General features: G+C 39.8%; 1 long non-coding RNA gene across 5 annotated transcripts in view; it reads right to left on the minus strand.

The window, feature by feature from the left end:
• The window catches only part of LOC113895631, a 140,333-nt gene that overhangs the window by 73,953 nt on the left and 51,651 nt on the right, over nucleotides 1-14,729 (minus strand). For 3 of the 5 annotated variants that reach the window (XR_003511894.1, XR_003511897.1, XR_003511893.1), the window contains exon 3: nucleotides 3,377-3,471. The exons of the other annotated variants lie outside the window; for them this stretch is intronic. This is a non-coding gene — a long non-coding RNA (uncharacterized LOC113895631). The remainder of the gene's footprint in view (nucleotides 1-3,376; nucleotides 3,472-14,729) is intronic. 5 annotated transcript variants of the gene reach the window in all.

Below are 14,729 nucleotides of genomic sequence, written 5' to 3' on the forward strand. Positions count from 1 at the left end.
TTACAGTTTATTACAAAATATTGAATATAGTTTCCTGTGCTATAGAGTAGGCCTTGTTGGTTATCTATTTTATATATCGTAGTGGGTATATGTGCATCTCAAACTCCGAATTTACCCCTCCCCCACTTTTCCCCTTTGGTAACCATGCGTTCCCCACTGCCCCCCGCACCCCGCCATGGCTCTGGTTCTACTTCTGTTTTGTATGTAAGTTCATTGGTACCTCTTTCTTGAGATCTTACAAATAAGCAGTAACAGATATCTCCCTTTCTCTTTCTGGCTTAGGTCACTTAGTATGCTAATCTCTGGATCCATCCACGTTGCTACAGATGGCGTTATTTCATTCTTTTTTATGGCCAAGTAATATCCTGTTATATATATGTGTACCCCATCTTCTTTACCCATTCATCTATCAATGGGCATTTAGGTTGCTTCTATGTCTTAGCTATTGTACATAGTGTTGCTATGAATACTGGAGTGCATGTATCTTTTCAAACTAGAGTTTTCTCCAGATGTCTGTCCAGGAGTGGGAGTGCTGGATCATAGGGTAGCTCTGGTTTTAGTTTTTAAAGGATGTTTCATACTGTTCTCCATAGCAGCTGCATCAATTTACATTCCATCCTATAGTGTAGAAGATCTCCTTTACTCCACACCCTTTCCAGCATTTGTCGTTTGTAGACTTTTGTGAGTTATTATCGCATAGGCTAGTTTGACAGTCTTCTTCTCCTCTTGACTGAGGCTTCCCAGGTGCTGAGATAGAAGAGCTTCAAGAAGAGTACAACCAAGACCAACATTGCAGTGAAGTTGCCAGTGATGTTTACATATTTATTTGTTTAACAAATACTTATCCAGTACCTTTTGTATGCCAGAAATTATCCTAAGCACCTGAGATTCAGTGGTGAATAAAGCAAAGATAATACTGCACTCATGGATCCAAACTATACTATGGTAAGCTCTGAAAAGGAAATCATAGGCTGCAAGATAGGACTCAAGATCTGGTTAGGTGATTCTTAAGGAAGGCACATTTAATAGGAGAGCTAAATAGCAAAGAGGGGCTAACCAGGCAGAGACAGAGACGGAGAGAATGTGCAAAAGCCCCTAAAATCAAAGAGAACTTTTATATTGGAGGAAGTTAAAGAAATTCAAAGAGTGTAAAACAAGGAAATGAACAGAATGAGCCAAAACTGAGATGCAGTCAAGGTCCCATCCACGCGGCCACTGCAGCCCCACTAAGGATTTTGTTCTTGTGGCAGAAAACAATAACCGTATATACAGTTTGACAAGAGTGGTAGATGTGAGTACAAGAGAAGCAAACATACAGAAACGATATTCACGAGGTCAAGTCAATAGGATTTACTAAGCGTTAGGTGTAGACGGGTGACAGCAGGGATATAATAGATGCTTTCTAAGTTCCGGGCTTGTGAATTTTCATGAGTAGTGGTCCCTTTCGCCGGGTGCCAGATTTAGGGGAATGATCATGAGTTCCATTTGGGCATAAAGAGTTCAAAAGGACTTGAGATATCTAAGGGGATGTGCCGAAGAAGCTAATGAAAATTTAGTATTGGCATTCAGAAGTAGTCTGAGCTGAAATATAATGTTGTCCTCATCAATTTGAAGCCAAGGGTGTGTAGATGGTATTATATTGGATAAAGCATACAATTAGAATGGAATAGCGTTTCACAAAACTTAAGACAAACCTGACTGCTATGGTGAGATATATGAACCTTCCTTATACATCATTAAAATTATCTCTAAAGAATAAAAGTCCATAGATAGCGTAGTTGCATGCCCAACCAGTCCCCAACTCAATTTTTCAGAAGCAAACAGTGTCAATTATACTTCTTTTATATCTTGGAGAGTCTCATGCTATAATCATGGCAAAGTTTTCTGTTCCTTCAATTTTGTTATTTGCTACCACTTTAGATTATAAAAAGAAATACAGCCTATTTTAGAGAGCAAACCACTTACAAAAGTCATTCCTTAGTGCCAAAAATGTCATTTAAAAAAATAAATGAGAAAGAATGCAAGATTCTTTTACATAAAAACTTATAAAATAGTATACCAATTAGGAAACCCTCTAAAATGCTTTTCCAAGATTAAAAATGGAATCTCAGAACAAATGACAAACTTTCTAATCATTTAACATTGGAAACCATTCCAATAAGTTGGTTCTAAAGATGAATAACTAAATAAAACTATTCAAGTTTTTCCTCTCTTTATCTCACTGCTGTCCTTTCAACTGCCATAAAACAAAAATCATTAATGGAGTGACCATGAAGCCTGATAGAGAAATGATCATCTCTACCTGCTTTGGTCCATGAACACCCTTCATTGGCCCAGCCAGGGCTGATAAGGTGGCAAGTAAATGTCTATTTAATGTATTCATTTTGAGTTTGGACTAACTTGTTACTGAAACCTAACTGTACTTTAATTAATCTTCAATGAACATTCATTTGCTTCCTTTTTAGTGTAAATTATATAATCATGATGAGCCATCAAGAGAGTGATCTGTCAAGACTAATTCAGCTTTGTTCCAAAGGAAAGATTATTAAACCAAAGAGCTGAGCAGGCATTTACATCAACCAGTGAGAGTTGCAGTGAATTAGTAGGCTAGAGAAAGGTGTATTTGTTTTGAATTGAATATGTAGCTTGGGAACATTTTGCCAAGAAGGATTTTGTGGAGATTCTATTAACACAAATTGTAGTTGTTGTTCAGTTGCTAAGTGGTGTCTAGTTTTTTGTGACCCCATGGACTGCAGTATGCCAGGCTTCCCTGTCCTTTCACCATCTCCTGAAGTTTGCTCAGACTCATGGGCATTGAGTTGATGATGTCATCAAACCATCTCATCCTCTGTCACCCCCTGGCTCCTCCTGCCCTCAGTCTTTCCCGGCATCAGGGTCTTTTCCAGTGAGTCAGCTCTTCCCATCACGTGGTCAAAGTATTGGAGCTTCAGCTTCAGCATCAGTCCTTCCAATGAATATTCAGGGTTGATTTATTTTAGGATTGACTGGTTGGATCTCCTTGCTGTCCAAGGGACTCTCAAGAGTCTTCTCTAGTACCACAGTTCAAAATCATCAGTTCTTTAGCACTCAGCTTTCTTTATGGTCCAATTCTCACAGCTATACTCGACTACTGGAAAAACCATGGCTTTGACTATATTAAATTTTTTTGGCAAAGTAATGTCTTTCCTTTTTAATATGCTGTCTAGGTTTGTTATAGCTTTCCTTCCAAAGACCAACTGTCTTTTAATTTCATGGCTGCAGCCACTGTCCACAGTGATTTTGGAGCCCAAGGAAATTAACTCAAATAATAGAACATTATTCATGATACAGTCATCTATCTGTTTATCTGTCTATATCTGTCTCCATATCTACCTACCTTTCCGCTTCTGTATTGATTCGTCCATTGATGATACACACAAAAAATTAGGCTCTTTTCCTCCAGCTTCAGTTGGGTAGGGCTTTTGTAAGATCCTAATGACAAAAGCACAAATATCAAGTGATCAAGTAAAACCAATCTCTTGATCTATAAATCCTAACACTGATAGGTAATAAGTAGTAGATGTTTATCAGAAAATGTATTTGCAAGTTTTATCAATATTAAAATTTGAAAAAAATTAAGTGCCAAAAATATGCATAGGAACTGAAATCAGCCAGAGGAAAAACTTTATATGAACTGAAAATACAGCCATCATAAAAGAGAATATTAAAGAGAGATAACAGTGGAAGTATAGAGTAAGACCGTATCAGATGTGAGTAACTAACAAGCATTAATTAAGTTGAAGGAGCAGAACATGGTAAAGTTTAAACAATATAAAGTTTAAAATAAACCTAGACATTTCAATGCAAAAATAGAAAAGAGTTAAATCTATTTAAAAATGAAATTTTATTGAGTAACTATTTATAAGTAAATATATGTTTGTATATATGTGTGTGTATATATATACACACACACACACACACACAAAGTATGTTTGTATATATATAGCAAAAAAAGTGTGGAAGTGTTAGTTGCCCAGTTGTGTCCGACTCCTTGCCCTGTGGCCCTTGTGGGACTGTAGCCCACCAGGGCTCTTCTGTCCATGGAATTCTCCAGGCAAAAATACTGGAGTGGGTTGCTGTTCCCTTCTCCAGGGGGTATTCCCAATGCAGGGATCAAACCCAGGTCTCCTGCATTGCAGGCAGACTCTTTACTATCTGAGCCACAAATATAGGTCTTCCTAGGTGGTGCTAGTGGTAAAGAACCCACCTGCCAATGCAGGAGGTATAAGAGACCAGGGGTTAGATCCCTGGGTCAGGAAGATCATCCCCTGGAGAAGGGAATGGCAACCCACTCCAGTATTCTTGCCTGGAGAATCCCATGGACAGAGGAGCCTGGTGGGCTACAGTCCATAGTGTCACAAAGAGTCAGACGTGACTGAAGCGACTTAGCACACATGCTCGTATAACGATTTGGTAGGCAGATTATGAACCACGTTACTTGGAGACAATCATTAAAAGATTAAGAGAAGACTTTAGCAGTGGAGCAATAGCTATCTGTGAATGGTACCAGTCTAAAAGGGAAAAGAAGGGCAATCAGATTTATTAAAACATTTCCTTTAGACAACAATATAGTAAGTAATTTTAAAACTAAATTAATAGTGAAAACGGGGAAACGTATGATACTAGACATTTAGAATCACAGTTGTGGGAAAAAGAGAAAAAAGAAACTCATTTATTTAGATTAGCCAATAAAATTTTCTAACATTCATCGTTTAAAATTCCACTTTTAGGAAAGGATTTTAAATGGATATTGATTTTATATTTTATAAACAAGCCAAATAAGCAAACATAGAATCAAAAAAAATCTTTAGTCATCAATATATATTCTTTCATTAGATATTTGTTTAAAAGTATCTTTGGATTTTGAAAAGTAGATATAGTTTACAAAATTAATTTAGACTTTGCCTTCATGGGAAATACAAAATTGAATGTTCCAAAATTAGGAATTATTATATCTTTAATAGTAGCTACCATTTATTAAAGATTTGTTTCAGGTACTGTGCTAAGGAATTCACTACATGCTTTAGCAGATGTTGCAATTAACCCAGTTTTTACAGGTGAAAAATCTGAACTTGGACATTGAAACCCAGTAACCCACATTTGCTCAGAAATGGGGACTGCTTTCAAACCGAGCAGTGCACTGCCAGAGGCACATGCTTCCCCTCTGGCTAAATTTTGTGATCCTGAGAAGAAAGACCAAAGACAGACTAGGGCCCTCAGGTTACAGCGCTGAAGCGCTCAGACCAGAAAGGTGTGGTTCCCGTTTTATTATATTTTATTTTCTGAGTATGACATTCTTACAGTAAGAAATTATAATGCTAATACAGCAGTGTTCATGTACTGGACAGATAGTTTTTACCAAATACGTAAATTAGCTGCAGTTTGCCTCCAAAAAAATAGGGAACTGCCATAAAAATAAGGGAGAAAGGCTCATACCTGAGCCTCTCTTGGACAGGCCTGCTTCACCTGGCACCCAGCTGGAATCCAGTCACACATATCATTATATCTCATGTTAATAAAAATCATAGCAACAGGGCAAAAATAGCAAACCTGAGATAGAATTTTATTGAAATGTGTCTAGGGAGACAGAGGAGGGAGCTAGCATCTCATCTCAGAGTTAAGTTCCTGAAAACCACTTAACAATCTTTACTATTTCTCTTTCTCTCTAAGCCCACTGCCAGTGTTTTTACCGGCTTTCAATGTCTCTTCTTTGTTTTCTCTTCAGGCTCCGCCACCTCTATTTCCTCTTCTCTGAACTCTGGATTATCTGCTCAGTTTCTCTTTCCCCTTCTTATCTGGCTTCTGTGATTTTGCATGTTCCTCTATCTTGCTCAACAAAAGGTATCTCAGGAGTTACTCATTTAAGAAGGAAGGTTCAGAGTGGTGGGGAGAAAATGTCACTACTAAAGATTAAGCAAGTTTTCCCTAGTCATCCTTGTAATGGCATTAAGATAAGCAGAGAAGAAACTGAAGCCCAGAGCCTCAATCTCTAATCTGCCCTGGAGTCTTTACTAATCAGTTCAGCATGGAGGACCTCCACTTTTCCCCACATATTTGGAAGTATTGCAATACAAAGGCACCACCTTTTATACCTGGAGAAACAGAATGCTTTCAGGTTTGGATGTGAACATTCTCTCCGCTTGTGGAGAATCCAGTTCTTATCAATCCAGGCTGAGAAGGAGCAGGAGTCCTTATAAACAGAGAATGGAAAGTAAAGAGTATTTGGCCATGTTCATCTGGGTTTCTGGGGCAGATTTTCATTCTTATTTTCTGTGTCCTGGGAGAGGCACCAAAATTGAGGATTATGCCCCAAGAGGGTAGAGGATACCGTCACTTTTAATGTTGTAGTTTAATTTTTTGAAATACCTCCAAAGAAGTCTACTGTTCTATCACACAAACTCACACATGGCCTTTGTGAGGGCATTTGTACCAATAAATGAGTCCCATCAACAGGAAGTAAGGGGAGCCTTGAGTGTCGGTTACTATCACCCCTCAAAGAGGTCAGAAGAAGACTATGCCTCTGTGGGACTTTACATCTCCAACATCCAGAGTCTACTGAGGTCTCTAAACCTGCATGTGTCTACCGAGAACCACGAACCTCGCTCCCACACTGACGGTCCCTTTCTGTATTCTGCCTGAAGACCGTTGGGCCTTATCTCACCACGTTCTCATTTTTGTGGACATAAACCCCCACATTCTAAGTCCTCCTCCATCTCACACACTCTAATCTCTCTCTGGATGGCTCTGATTTTACCTTTTCTAACCCCATGTTTTATGCCCCCACAATTTGGGGAAGCCCTTTCGTATGCTTTCTGTGACTCAAAAATCTCATGTATCCTCATCCATTTCTCTGAAAATTTCCTTCGTTTTTTGCTCCAAAAACATCTAGACGTGGGTTGAAGACACCACTGCGCTCTGTGTAATGGCTGTTTGCCTTCCCACTCCTCTTCCACTGGCCTGTGGGAGGGAATGCATGTCCTTCTTAGTCCCCACTGCTGGTTCAGATCTCTCTTCCTCTATCCTTTAAAATGTCCAGTTCCGTATCTTCTATTATAGGGATATGGCATTCCCTGACCCTTTTTATTGCCATCATCTATCACTGCTAGGATACTGCCCCTTATTCACAAATGATTTTATTTCCTTGCCAGTATAAATCTCTTCTACTTCTTGGTAATGTCCAAATCCATGTAAATGATCCAGTTCTCTGGCCTCTTAATCCTTGATAAATTCCCCAGTATCTTATCTCAACAACTTATACCCTGAATCATATCATTGACTTTGTCACTGCAAATAACTGCAATCCCTCAATAATTTCGGTTTCAAAGATGCTACTTTCTGACCTCATATCTCTCCTGCTCACTCCTAGTAACCCCACTTCATCAACCCGCAGTATCACCAGGACTTTCAGATAATTGATCCCATCACCAACTCATTTTCTCTCTTCTGAGCTTAAATTCCATGGTCAGTCATACCCTCTTCGCAGCAAATATCCTCGACTTCCTCCTCTGTCTTCCTTCAACTCTCTCATTTGGTTTTATCACTAGTCAGAGTAATTTCAACTCTCTACAACAAAAAGTGGCTAAAGAAAAAATACACAGCTGTGCTCACTTGCATCACGTTTAAAAATATGATCACTAACTTCAAATGGGTTCTTGTATTTACCTTGCAATCATGCTATATTTCTTATCTTCATTTTGTAACATCTCTAACAAATGATTAATTCATACTCTCTCCTCAACCAGAAGAAAACTTCAACAAGTTCCCACTGTCTCTGCCTACTAACCTGCAACTTTACCCAAATACTCCACTTATTCTTTAACTACTATAAATGGAAAATCCTTTTTTTGTTTCTTCTCTTTGGCATCATTCACAACTGTTCTGCCAGCTCAATAACAAAGTGTTTCTTTTTGTTATTATATCATCTGGCTTAATAACAAAATCAATTAATATTACCCTTTTCTTTTTCTTTACAGAAAAACTTCTTTGAAGTGCTGTTTTACATACTGTTTCCAATTTTATCCCTCTTATTCAAACCTATTTTAAACAGACTTTGACTTGCACCGTTCCATTAGAAATATTCCTAGAAAAGTCATTTAAAAACTTCACATTGCTAAATTCAGTCTGTCATCTTATTTGATCTGTCCATAAGTGTTGATTAGAGTTACAAGTATTTGTATGAATTTATAGTTTTTCAACTATATACAGAGATGGATTCATGAATAGCTATCTGTGTGCATATGTGCACGCATTTGTGTGTGTGTGTGTGTATATATCTATATATATCTATATATCTCCTAGCTCTGTCTGCTGAAAGGTCCCAGAAGCTATAACACTTGGAGTAATTAGTATACTAAGAATCCAGATTTTGGTTTCTAAATACCATCCATCATTGAAAGAAACTAAGACTCCTTAGAGAAATGGCCGAGTCCAGGGCTAGGACAGAGAAACAGTAAGATGAGACCGGAACATCTTTTTGTGCCAGAAAGAAAACAAAAACTTAAAAAAAAGTATGGTGACATATCAAAAGGCAGAAGAGCCAACTTGAAGAGGCTTTCCATGACCAAATTAGTGACAATCAAAGCACTGAAATAAATAAAAATTCCAGTTTACAAAATATTGAATAAAATAAGAACTCATTTTGCAGAGAAACATGTAAATATACCTATGGTGTATATGTGATAATTTTACTGGTATAAATAAATGAATAAGTAAATGAAGGTGATAGCAAACCTTTATCTTACTATAAAATATCAGTTTATAGACATAGAATTATTGGCGATGAAAACAGCCAGTTTTTGGCAACCAACTATCATGCTGCTGCTGCTGCTAAGTCACTTCAGTCATGCCTGACTCTGGGTGACCCCAGAGACGGCAGCCCCCCAGACTCCCCCGTCCCTGGGATTCTCCAGGCAAGAACACTGGAGTGGGTTGCCATTTCCTCCTCCAATGCATGAAAGTGAAAAGTGAAAGTGAAGTCCCTCAGTCGTGTCCGACTCTGTGCGACCCCATGGACTGCAGCCTACCAGGCTCCTCCGCCCATGGGATTTTCCAGGCAAGAGTACTGGAGTGGGGTGCCATTGCCTTCTCCGACCAACTATCATAAATGGCTGTTAATTTCAGAAGGAATCGTCCATGGATACTAAGGCTAATAGGCAGAGGTTCAATGAAGAATAGAATGCTTGCAAAAAAAAAAAAAAAGGAATAGGATGCTTACATAATATGTGAAAATCTCCCAGTGAATTTAAATAAAAAGAGAATAAGAAGTACAAGCTATTAGGTAAAGTAAGCTACAAGGGTATATCAATACAACATAGGGGATATAGCCAGTATATTGTAATAACTATAATTGGAGTATAACCTTTAAAAATTGTGAATCACTGTATTGTACACCTGTAGATTATATACTATTGTGCAGCAACTAGATGTCAATTAAAAATTTAAATACTAATAACCAAATAAAAATGGGAAAATGTTGACTCTGTTTTGGGTGAAGATGGTAAGGAAATCTGACAAAAACCGACTTGACAAGTGAGGAAGTTTAACATCCCCAGTAGAAGGAACAGGGTGTCCTGTGGGTCTCCTGAGATGAGGTTCTGCGGAGCGCCCAGCATTACTGACAGAAATGCACGGCTTGAGATGCATATAAGGAAACATCCAGGTTGAGGGTACCCTACAAAAGAAAAGATCTGTGCTCTTTTAAATTGTCAAGGAATGAAAGGCAAGGAAATGCGAAAGAACTGTTGCAGGTGTAAGGAGACTGATGGGACGTGGCAGCTCTGGGTTCCTGGCTGGGATCCTTATTGGTGTCGTTGGCAAAACTCAAATAGGGTCTGGGAATTAGACAGTAACGCTTTATCACTATTCACTTCTAAATTAAAGGGGATCTGTGCCAGTTCTTTGGGACAGCATTCTTGCTTTTGAGACGTATAGGCTGGATTACTGGATTATCTGGCAGTGATAGGACTGCCAGTCAAGAGATGTTTGTATATTTATATTTATCATTGTGTGTGTGTGTGTGTGTGTGTGTGTATATGTATATATATATATACACATATATACACCATTATATTTATATTTACCATTGTGGGATTGTGTGTGTATATATATATATATAGAGAGAGAGAGAGAGGGAGGGAGGGAGAGAGAGAAAAGGTGATGGAACAAATGTGGAAAATGTTCAGATGGAAGGAATTGTTCTTGCAACTCTTCCATAGGACATAGCCCACCAGGCTCTTCTGTCCATGGAATTCTCCAGGCAAGAACACTGGAGTGGGTTGCCATTCCCTTCTCTAGGGGATCTTCCCAACCCACAGATCAAACCCAGGCCTCCTGCATTGTAGGCAGATTCTTTACCATCTGAGCCACTAGGAAAGCCCTGTGCATAGGATGGACATCATTAAAAAACAGTCCTTGCTTCCTTACTTTGCTTTAGAGGCTCTTATGATCTAGTTCCTCAGCACCTCTCTGACTTCATGTGCTATATACTCTCTACTCTTTTAAATCACTCTTGTCCCCTGATCTGGGCCCTTGGATGCTGACCTTGACCACATCAACAGGTCCCCTTCCTTGGCTTCTAGTTTGCTTTAGAGGATGGGGACCACTGTCAAAGCAGAAGAGTAAGATAAAAGAGGTGGGTGTCTATTCTGCTAGCTCTCTCTCTGCCAGGCCCCACACTGGCAGGAGCTGTATTTCTGTGCCCAGGTCCTCAACCCCCACTGGTGACCGTCTCCACTATCCTCTCCTCCATCTCCAGTGATAACTCCCTCTGTGTTTAGTGATCCCTCCTTCCCGTCCCATTTTAAGTCTAGACTGTCCTGGGGTTTTCATCAGCTCTTGTTTGCCAGTCTTAACACAGCTCAGCTTTATAAATACTCCCTCATCAAATTCTCAGTTATCTTGTGGAAGTGTCCACATGTCCTTCCAGGATCATAATGATACACCTCACCTCTTGTTACTCTGTCCCCAGGCATCCACACCCGCCTCTCTGCTGGTACTTGGATCTTCCAGGCTCAGCTTCTGTTTCTTCTCCTTGAAGCATTCTTTCCTCTGATATACATGTGTTTTGCTTCCTGTCTTTGATCAACAGCGATCTTCCCACTGAGACTTAAAAGTTTCAACTCCTGACATTTCCTCCTGGCTTTCTTCACAGCTCTTATTACTCTCAAACATACTGCGTGTTTACTTACTTGCCAATTTTATGTCCATTTCCTCTGTAGAATATAAAACTAAAAAAGGTCTTTTTTCATACTAATATTTCCTCATAGCTCAGAACAGGGCCTGGCACACAGTTGCTGCTGCTGCTAAGTCGCTTCAGTCGTGTCCGACTCTTTGTGACCCCATAGACGGCAGCCCACCAGGCTCCCCTGTCCCTGGAGACAAGAACACTGGAGTGGGTTGCCATTTCCTACTCCAATGCATGAAAGTGAAAAGTGAAAGTGAAGTCACTCAGTCGTGTCCAACTCTTAGCGACCCCATGGACTTCAGCCTACCAGGCTCCTCGGTCCATGGGATTTTCCAGGCAAAAGTACTGGAGTGGGGTGCCATTGCCTTCTTCGGCACACAGTTAGAGCTCATTAAATATTCTTGCTGAATACATTGTATCTATGCAGCCAACACATTGGTAATGAATTATTTTTTTCCACTAACAACTGATTGACTTACTGACTGAACATATGAATAAACTTTAACAGGTAGAATCAGAGAATTCAGCAGCTGAGTGGGACTTGAGAGTGATTGGCTTCAACCTTCTAATTTTGCTGAGAACCAGAGTGAGGCTTTCTGACTCATGTGTGATTAGTCACTCAGTCGTGTGTGACTCTTTGTGACCCCATGGAGTGTAGCCTGCCAGGCTCCTCTGTCCATGCGGATTCTCCAAGCCAGAATACTGGAGTGGGTAGCATTTACCTCCTCCAGGGGAATCTTCCAACCCTGGGATAGAACCCAGGTCTCCCGCATTGCAGGCAGATTCTTTACCAGCTGAGCCACCAGGGAAGCTCATGAATACTGGAGTGGGTAGCCTGTTCCTTCTCGAGGGGATCTTCCTGACCCAAGAACTGAACTGGAGTCTCCTGCATTGCAGGTGGATTCTTTACCAGCTGAGCTACCAGGGAAACCATAGTGAAACCCAGAAACTGTCACACCACAAGTAAGAAGCAAGGACAAGATGATTATTCAGCTTTCTGACCTCTGAGTCCAGTGCCTTGCCACACTTAGATTCATTTTAGAAAAAGACATAATGAGATGTATTTCATATCATTCTAACTTTTATTTTATATACGGATGTTGATTGTAATATTCAAATAAACCACCCTGAATCTTAGAGTAGTGTCACAGTCATTTTCAGAGCTTAAGCTTAGGTAACGTCTGACTTTAGGCTGCTTTATTGTCAAAGCCCCTGTAACTTGTTTCTTGGCTGCTTTATATTACTTCTCGACATACAAGCCGCGGGTTATCGTTTTAATTCCACTAAGCTGCTGAAGTTAATAAAAGTAAAGCTCTCTTTGCCTCTCCAGCATTCCTGTTGCTGCAGAAAGGTTTTCCTATGTTCTCTTACACTAGATCTTCTTGTTTCCTAATTATCCAGAGGATGGAAAACCAAAAGAAAAAGAACATTTGTGCCCAGCCCCTACTGGAAGAGGGGAAAATAGTTTCCAAGCTATTTCTATTTTAAAAATAGGTTTAGTAAGTAGAAAATCTCCCTAACGTCAATCTTCCAACATTATTTGCCATTTAAAAATGACTCAGAAACAATCTTTGCTTTTGGAATAGGCAAAAGAGGAATTTGGGGCTTTTGTTGTTGAGACTGGTGGTGGCGGTAGACCATGTGTTGGTTTAAAATCATTGTATACCTTACAGAAGAAAGAACTATCTTCTTTTTGGGGAGAGTATCTTTTTAAAACCAAACATTACTGGTGGTTTTGGCCTAAGAGAAGCATAAGGATAATTCAGTAATTTGGTCTTATTATCCACTTAGAAATAAACTTAAAAAAAAATCTCATTTAGGATCACATAGCTAGAAAGTGGCAGAATTTGGGTTTTAATTCAAGTCAGCCTGATTCTAATATTTAAGCACTTTTGACCATATTATGCCCATAAAGAAGAATTCTCATTCCTCTGAAGAGTAATGCCAATTGTTTCTTAACTGGTATTCTTAAAGAACTTTTATATTTTTTAAACGTTTAAATTGGATTCCAGAAGCACAGATTCTCAAGACTGAAAGTCTCTGAGGTCATCTAATTGAAACTTTTTCTGGACGCTTCAATCTCTTACACAGTATCAGGGCAACTGAGCATCTGGTCTCTTATTGAGCAACTCAAGTGATGGGGAACTTAATCATTACATCCAAAGTAGATTTCAGTGTAATGCTAATATTAAAACAGTTGATTATTTTGCTATGAATTCTGTATCTCTAAGACTTTTGAGTCATGGTCTTTAGACCCAAGACAAGCTCATAAAATATATGTTCTAATTCTCTGATTATCAACCTTGTAGACAGTAGAATCAGAACAGAACACAATTCCATAAAAGCTTACTCTCATATATTTGGGGAGTGGGGTGGTCTAAAAATTCAAATGCAGGTTGATGCTATTACCAGTTTAATGAAATAACTGTGTTGAGCCAGGTATCCCTCTTGTGATCCATATCCACCTGGGTCCCCACTGTGCTTTGGTGCCACCTAGTGGTGGATGCTGGAGAAGGATATGGCAACCCACTCCAGTGTTCTTGCCTGGAGAATCCCAGGGACAGGGGAGGCTGGTGGACTGTCGTCTCTGGGGTCGCAGAGTTGGACATGACTGAAGCGACTTAGCAGCAGCAGCAGTGGTGGTCGGTGCTATGTGACAGCTATTGTGATGTGTGCCCTGAGTGAGAATTCAGTTGGATAGTCTAGTAAAAAGATAAACAATGACACAAATAAGTATGTTTTACCAAGCTTGTTAAAATTTCAAAGAAAAGTAGTAACAGTGATAAAGAGCATAGAACAAAAACATTTAATTGGGAATAGAAGTTAGGGAAAGCCTCTGAGGAAGTAACATATAAAACACAATTATAGGAGTCAGTCTTGGATGTTGTTAAAGGAAAGGGAAATAACAGGTGCAAAGGTTTTCAGGAATATAGAAACAGGATATTTTTTAAAACTGCAAGAAGTTCAGTGAGGCAAACAATTTGTTAATAGGAGGAAAACTGAGACTGAAGAGACAGCCTGGATGGAAAGGATTTTGAAGAGATTTGGGGTTCTCACACTGCAGTGGGAAGCTGCTGCTGCTGCTGCTGCTGCTAAGTCACTTCAGTCGTGTCCGACTCTGTGCGACCCCATAGATGGCAGCCCACCAGGCTCCCCCGTCCCTGGGATTCTCCAGGCAAGAACACTGGAGTGGGTTGCCATTTCCTTCTCCAATGCATGAAAGTGAAAGGTGAAAGTGAAGTCGCTCAGTCATGTCCGACCCTCAGCGACCCCATGGACTGCAGCCTTCCAGGCTCCTCCGTCCATGGGGTTTTCCAGGCAAGAGTACTGGAGTGGGGTGCCATTGCCTTCTCCAAGTGGGAAGCTAGGAGAGTTGAAACTGATATTGGATGGAGAACAGGGATAAAAAGCAAGAGTGCCAGTTAGGAGATTGGGACCATGGTTAGTGGTGCTCATGACCTGAACTACAGTTGGAGAGAAATAGACATGATGACTGATTCAGGGAGAA

This window comes from Bos indicus x Bos taurus, chromosome 7 (assembly GCF_003369695.1).
Source record: "Bos indicus x Bos taurus breed Angus x Brahman F1 hybrid chromosome 7, Bos_hybrid_MaternalHap_v2.0, whole genome shotgun sequence".
Lineage (NCBI taxonomy): Eukaryota > Metazoa > Chordata > Mammalia > Artiodactyla > Bovidae > Bos > Bos indicus x Bos taurus.